This window comes from Rhinopithecus bieti, unplaced genomic scaffold (genome assembly GCF_001698545.2).
Source record: "Rhinopithecus bieti isolate Rb0 unplaced genomic scaffold, ASM169854v2 scaffold_33444, whole genome shotgun sequence".
NCBI lineage: Eukaryota > Metazoa > Chordata > Mammalia > Primates > Cercopithecidae > Rhinopithecus > Rhinopithecus bieti.
Window position 1 is genome coordinate 640348 of NW_016814544.1, and position 7473 is coordinate 647820.

Sequence of the window (7473 nt, forward strand, 5' to 3'; positions counted from 1 at the left end):
GAAAGGGAAAGGGAAAGGGAAAGGGAAAGGGAAAGGGAAAGGGAAAGGGAAAGGGAAAGGGAAAGGGAAGGGAAAGGAAAGGGAAGGGAAAGGAAAGGAAAGGAAAGGGAAAGGGAAAGGAAAGGAAAGGAAAGGAAAGGAAAGGAAAGGAAAGAGGAAAGGAAAAAGGAAAGGAGGGAGGGAAAAGAAAGGAAGGAAGGAAGGAAGGAAGGAAGGAAGGAAGGAAGGAAGGAAGGAAAAGAAAGAGAAAGAAAGAGTGCCTAGTGAAATTTTGCTTTCAAGATGGTATAGACAAAGGGATGGATTTAGACTGAAGTAAATATATGAAAATTCGAGTAATTAGTGGTTCCTTCCGAAGAGTATGGTATGGAAAGGGAGGGAAAGAATAACTTTGCAGTGGAGAAATTCAACAAGCGCTACCCCAGCCATCTGGCCAAGGTTAAAGTTACCAGTGATAAATCACGCTGATAGCATGTACCTTTGATATGATAGACATATCATAGATAGATGGCACTTTACCTCTAACTTCCAAAAACTCATATACCCAGTCTAATCATGAGAAAAGTATCAGACGGGACTCAAATGGAAGGACATGCTACAAAATACCTGACCAAAACGTCTCAAAAACTATCAAGGTCTTCAAAAAATAAGCCTGAGAAACTGTCCCAATCTAAAGGGACCTAAGGAGATATGATGAGTAAATGTATTGCAGTATCCTGAATAGGATCCTGGAGCAGAAATAGGACATTAGGTAGAAAGTAAGGAAATGTGGATAAAGTATGGACTGTGGTCAACAATACTGTTATCTACATTGCTTCAGTCGTTGTGACAAATGTACCATACTAATGTAAGCTGTTAACATCAGGGGAAACTGGGGGTGAAGTACAGGAGAACTCTCTGTACCATCATTTCAGCTTTTCTGTACATCTAAATCTATTCTAAAAAAGCGTATTCACTTTCAAAATGCTAGCGGTCGATCTGGTGGTGAGATTACAGGCAATTTCTTTTCTTAGTTTTATTTGTCTGTATATTTTTAATTTTTCTTCTTTTAGAGACAGGGTCTGTCTGTGTTGCCAAGGCTGGAGTGCAGTGGCTATGCACAGGCTCCATTATAGCATACTACAGCCTCCAACTCCTGGGCTCAAGCAAGTAAACTGAGCCTGTAGCTGGGTCTGTATTTTTCAAATGGTCTATGAGGAATATGCACAGCTTTTGACATCAGAAAAAAAAAATCAATCAACATTACTTTTTTTAAAAAGTGAATGGATGTTGGGGTCTTTGGAGACAGTACTATATACATAAAAGTATAACTAGAGTCGTCCTTCGACAGCGACTAAAACACATTTTATCGGCTGGGCGTAGTGGCTCACACCTGTATTCCCAGCACTTTGGGAGGCTGAGGCAGGTGGATCACTTGAGGTCAGAAGTTCAAGACCAGCCTGGCCAACATGGTGAAACCCCATCTCTACTAAAATACAAAATTAGCTGGGCATGGTGGCAGGTGCCTGTAATCCCAGCTACTCAGGAGGCTGAGGCAGGAGAATCTCTTGAACCCCGGGAGGCGGAGGTTACAGTGAGCCGAGATCGTGCCATTGCACTCCAGCCTGGGCAAATGGAGTGAAACCATGCTTCAAAAAAAAAAAAAAAAAAAAAATGGCCAGGCACTGTGGTTCATGCCTGTAATCCCAGCACTTTGGGAGGGCGAGGTGGGAGGATCACGAGGTCAGGAGATCGAGACCATATTGGCTAATGCAGTGAAACCCCATCTCTAATAGAAATACAAAAAAATTAGCTGGGTGTGATGGCAGGTGCCTGTAGTCCCGGCTACTCGGGAGGCTGAGGCAGGAGAATGGTGCGAACCCGAGAGGTGGAGCTTGCAGCGAGCAGAGATCGCACCACTGCACTCCACCACTGCACTGGGTGACAGAGCGAGACTCCGTCTCAAAAAAAAAAAAAAAAAAAAAAAAAAAAGCAAAAAAAAAACCACTTTATCACTCTGTGCCCAGGCGTTTCTGGCCACCAGGGCCTGGCACTCTCCCCGAGGGAGGGTGGTGTGCTTCTGAACCTGCCAGCATTTTTTCTGTCTATGATGCACTTGCTGGCAGAGGTCAAAGGGCTATCCTGGGTGAGCCTACACTGCTGGCTCAAGAGGCCCAAGGCAAATCAGCCCCAGGAAAATCTCGTCCATCAGCTTCTAGGCCAAGCCTCAGCCTGCTCTGGGTCATCAGTCTGGGAGGCAGGAGGACTGCAAAGGGTCCTCAGTTCTCACCATACGAACAGAAGACAGGACGAGACTCGCCAGGAATGTGTGGTTTGTCCCAGGCACTTTGTCCTGCATCCAGACCTCAAGCAGTCCCATAAAGCTGATTATTTTTGCACTTCTTTTAAAGCTCAGTCTCAGAGAGTCCCCATCTCACAAGAGTCAGAAGGAGGATATAAACTCTGATCTAGTCACTCCAGAGCTGCCCACGAGAAGGACACCTGTCTCTGCCCATCTCGGGAATGTGCCATGACCACAGCAGATGGCTAGACTACGTTTAGGAGACAGGATGCTGGAGAGAGGAAGTGTCAAGCAGTGGGCAGCACCCTTCAAACCTCCCCTGACACCAACCACTACCACCCCAATACTGAGGGCTCCATGGACAAAGGCCAGCTCGTTCTTGGGCCCAAACACCAGTTGCAGCTCCTGGATCCTGGGAAAAGTGGGAGAGGACCAGCGACTGCTCCCTGGGCTCCACTCCTGTTCCATTCCCAAGGGCATCCTCCATTGTCCTAGTATCCAATTCCTAGGTGGACAGGCCCTCCCCTTGCTGAGGACCTCTGAAGCAGGGGCCAGGAGAAAGATGGTGCTGAGACATTTCTCACTGTAATTGCATTGGGACGAGACTCTTTCTCTCTCTGAGAGTAAGCAATAAGAACCCCGGAAGGAACAACAACTCAGCTTTCTAACAGATAGCCTTCTTTTTTTTTTTTTTTTTTTTTTTTGAGATGGAGTCTCGCTCTGTCACCCAACCTGGAGCTCAATAGTATGATCTTGGCTCACTGCAACCTCTGCCTCAAGCGATTCTCTCACCTCAGCCTCTGGAGTAGCTTGGATTACAGGCGCACATTACCACGCCCAGCTAATATTTGTATTTTTGGTAGACACGGGGTTTCATCACATCGGGCAGACTGGTCTCGAACTCCTGACCTCAAGTGATCCACCCACCTTGGCCTCCCGAAGTGCTGGGATTACAGGCGTGAGTCACTGTGCCCGGCCACAGGTAGCCTCTCTTAAAGGCTTTTTTTTTAATACAAACACTGAGATGTTGGCTTCCAAGTGGTCCCCTGAAAGGCAGAACTTATTCTAGTGACTTCTCCAGAGCTCATTCAACTCTTCAGAAACTGCCTTCAGGGTGACCTTTGACCAAAATTGGTCAGCCTGCTTGACTGTCCAAAGTATTCCCCAATACGGGTAGCCAAAGAACTTTCAGCTATTTCCAAAATCCAAATCCAGGTTCAAAAGATCAAGACCTGCCCCTCTGAGGCCGCTCCCGAGAACCCTGGGCATAGTCTGAGAAACGGCTTCATGGCAGACACATCATTACTTTCTCAGTTGTGTTATTTGTCGCACACCTGCCTTTAGGGCCAAAGCTTGCGTGTGTTGGCTTCCTCTCTCCCTGACTCCCAACAAAGGCTCTGAACCATTCCCCAGATGGTGGCGGAGTGTGGGACATCCTCCTCTGACTTCCCCAGAAGCGTGGCCCCCTGCCTCTTCTCCCTCCCAGCACAGAGCCCCTGTGCTGGGATCAGCCCAGGCTCCATTTGTTCCTCTAATGAGTCTTAAGTGTTTGGCTTCGGCTCCTGCCAGTCCTACTCCTACAGAGAGGAGGGAGTGGGAAGAATGGGACAAAGCTCATGCCAGCTCAGTTCTGCTGGGCCCTGGGCGGACTGGCACAGGGGCTGCCCGGCCCAAACCCACCCGGGGTGCAGCCAGGCACCCACTGGAGGCCCACAGCCTTTCTTTACCTTCCACTTCAGGGGCTTCCCACAGTGCAGACTCCTGGGCATACTTCCTGGGTTGGAATCCTGGGGCGGGGCTCAGGAATGTGCATTTTTAATAAGCACCTCAGAGATTGTGATGCATAATGAAGATTAAAAAACCATTGTTCCAGAAAGTCAATGACAGGGATTCGGCCTGGTTTGTAAAATTGTGTATATGCGCATTTTTCTACAGTCCACAGTTGTCAAATTCTCAAATCAGGTCAATAGTCCCCATAACCCTTTAAAAGTTTTTTAAAAGCAAGCCCAATGTGGTAGCTCACAGCCTATAATCCCAGCACTTTGAGAGATAGAAGCAGGAGGATAGCTTGAGGTCAGAAGTTCAAGACCAGCTTGGGCAACATAGCAAGACCCCCATCTCTACAGATAATTTTTTAAAATAACATTAACTTAGCTAGGCATGGTAACACACACCTGTAGTCCCAGCTACTCAAGAGGCTGAGGCTCGAGGATCACTTGAACCTAGGAGCTTGAGGCTGCAGTGAGCCATGATCATGCCAGTACTCCAGCCTGGATGACAGAGCAAGATGCCATCTCTAAAAAAAAATTAAAACAACAGGCTAAGAGGCACTAGTAAATGAGATGATTCCTAAGTTCAGTTGTAGCTATGACCTGCTACAACTTGGTGACCCTGTTCAGGCCCCCCATCAGGGCAAGCCCCCAGGACACTCTCCTTTTACCAAACCTCAGGGAAAGACGAGGCTGGCCTTGAAAAATGCTGGCAAGTCTGGGGAGACCAGGATGACATAGAACTAGGCTGAGGGACAACAGGATGGCAATGGCCATGGGCTTGGGTAAGAAATGACACAGCTTAGGGGAAATTCTAGAATACCTGGGATGAAAGGACCCTTAGATATCAATGAAGGCAAACCCCTGGCAAGAGGGGTAAACTTTTACCAATATCAGGTCCTCACTCTCTGGCCACAGAGCTAAACTACATTTCTCACTCCCCTGCAGTTGGCGGAGGTAATGAGTTGAATTCTGCCCAATGGAATGTGGATCTCTGCTATGGTCTGGATGTTTGTATCTCCCCAAAATTCATATATTTAAGTCCTAGCCCCTAAGGTGATAGGTGTAGGAAATGGAGCCTTTTGGGAGGTCATTAGCTCATGAAGGTAGCACCCTCATGAACGGGATTAGTGTCCTTCCAAGAGACCCCAGAGAGCTCCTTTGCCCTTTCCACCATATGAGGACAGTGAGAAGGCACTATGAACCAGATGGGTCATATGGTTTGGCTCTGTGTCCCCACCCAAATCTCATCTTGAATTGTACTCCCATAATTCCCACGTGTTGTGAACGGGACTCAGTGGGAAGTAATTGCATCACGGGGGCAGTTTCTCCCATACTGTTCTCGGGGTAGTGAATAAGTCTCACGAGATCTGATGGTTTGATAAGGAGAAACCCGTTTTGCTTGATTCTCATTCTCTTCTCTTGTCTGCTACCATGTGAGACGTGCCTTCACCTTCTGCCATGATTGTGAAGTCTCCCCAGCCACACGGAACTATAAGTCCAATAAACCTTTCTTTTGTAAATTGCCCAGTCTCAGGTATGTCTTTATCAGCAGTGTGAAAACGGACTAACACAATGGGTTCACATGAAAAGGCCCTCACCAGACATCAAATCTGCCAGTGCCTTGATTTTGGACCTCCAAGCCTCCAGAACTATGGGAAATAAATGTTGTTTGTAAGCCACCCAGCTAAAGGTATTTTGTTACAGCAGCCCAAATGGACTAACAACAGAAAATGTGTACCAAGAAGTAGGGTGCTGCTATAACAAAATACCTAAAATGTGGAAGAGGCTTTGGAATTGGGTAATGAGTAGAAGCTGGAAGAATTTTGAGATGAATGCTAGAAAAACAAAATCTACATTGCCATAAACAGACTATTAAAGATGATTCTGGTAAGGGCTCAGAAAAGGGGTGCTACAGAGAGAGCCTCAATCTTCTCAGAGATCACCCAAGTGGTCATGATCAGAATGTTGCTAGAAATACAGATGGTAAAGGCTGTTCTGAAGAGGTCTTAGATGAAAATGAGGAACATCTTATTGAAAACTGGAGGAGAGATGACCCTTGTTAAAAAGCGGCAAAGACATTTGGCTTTTGTTCATGTCCTACTGTTTTGTGGAAGGCAGAACTTGTGAGCAATGAAATAGGATATTTGGCTGAAAAAAATTTCTAAGCAAAGTGTTGAAGGTACAACTTGGCTCTTCTTAAATGCTTGTAGTAAAACGCAAGAAAACAAACTCTAAAGATGGAATTTTTCGTCAAAAGAGAAGCAGAACTTAAAGATTAGGAAATGTCTCAGCCTATTCATATTGTAAAAAATGAGAAAGTGTGTTCAGGCATTTGCTACAGATACTAGGATGAATCAGACATGTGCTATTCATCAAGACAATAGAAAAATGGACCCAAAGGCATTTCAGAGATTAGAGGGGCTGCCCCTTTCATCACAGGCCTAGAATGCCAGGGCCTAAGGGAGAGAATGATTTCAAAGGAGGAGCCACAGGCCTCCACAGGCCCTCAGTGCTCACTGTCCAGCATCACCTCAAGGCTCTGCTCCCTGCATTCCAGTGTAGCCCTCCTCACCATCCCAAGTTCAGCTCCAGTGGCCACCCTCCTCCCACCCGTAAAGGACACAGGTGGTAAATTTTGGTGGCATCCGCATGGCGCCATCTCAGCCAGTATACAGAGTATATGTGCTGTGGGGACATGGTTACCTTCACCTAGATTTCAAAGGATGCCCCAGAGAGCCTAAGGGGCCAGGCAAAGAACCACCACAGGGGCAGGGCCACTGTAGAAAGCCTCGATGAGGGCAATGCCCAGCGGAGCCACAGAGGTAGGGCCACCTTACAACCCAGACCAGTGGGGCCACCAGTGTGTGATCCCAGCCCAAGATAGCTACAGCTGCACAACCCAGGCACAGAGCCTCCACAGAAAATGGGACAAGACAGAACTGCCATGGAGGCAGGACCACCACCCCAGTGGGACCAGAAGACAGGACCTCTCTACCCCTGTGGATTTTGAGGGCAGAACCTCAAGTCAAAGATGACTATTCTCCAGCCTTAAAGTTTTGCACTTGCTAGGGATCAGTTACCCCTTCCTTCCTGCCTATTTCTCCCTTTCGGAATGAGAATGTCTATCCTCTGCCTACCTACCCCACCAGTGTATTTTGGAAGCACATATTTCACATGTTCACAGCTGGAGAACATTTTGCCTCAGGATGAATTACACTTTGAGTCTCATCCATATTTGCCCTTTTTTTTTTTTTTTTTTTTGAGACAGAGTCTGTCACTCAGGCTATAGTGCAGTGGCACAATCTCAGCTCACTATAACCTCCACCTCCAAGGTTCAAGTGATTCTTGTGCCTCAGCCTTCTGAGTAGCTGGGATTACAGGCACACACCACCATATATATATATATATATATATATATAT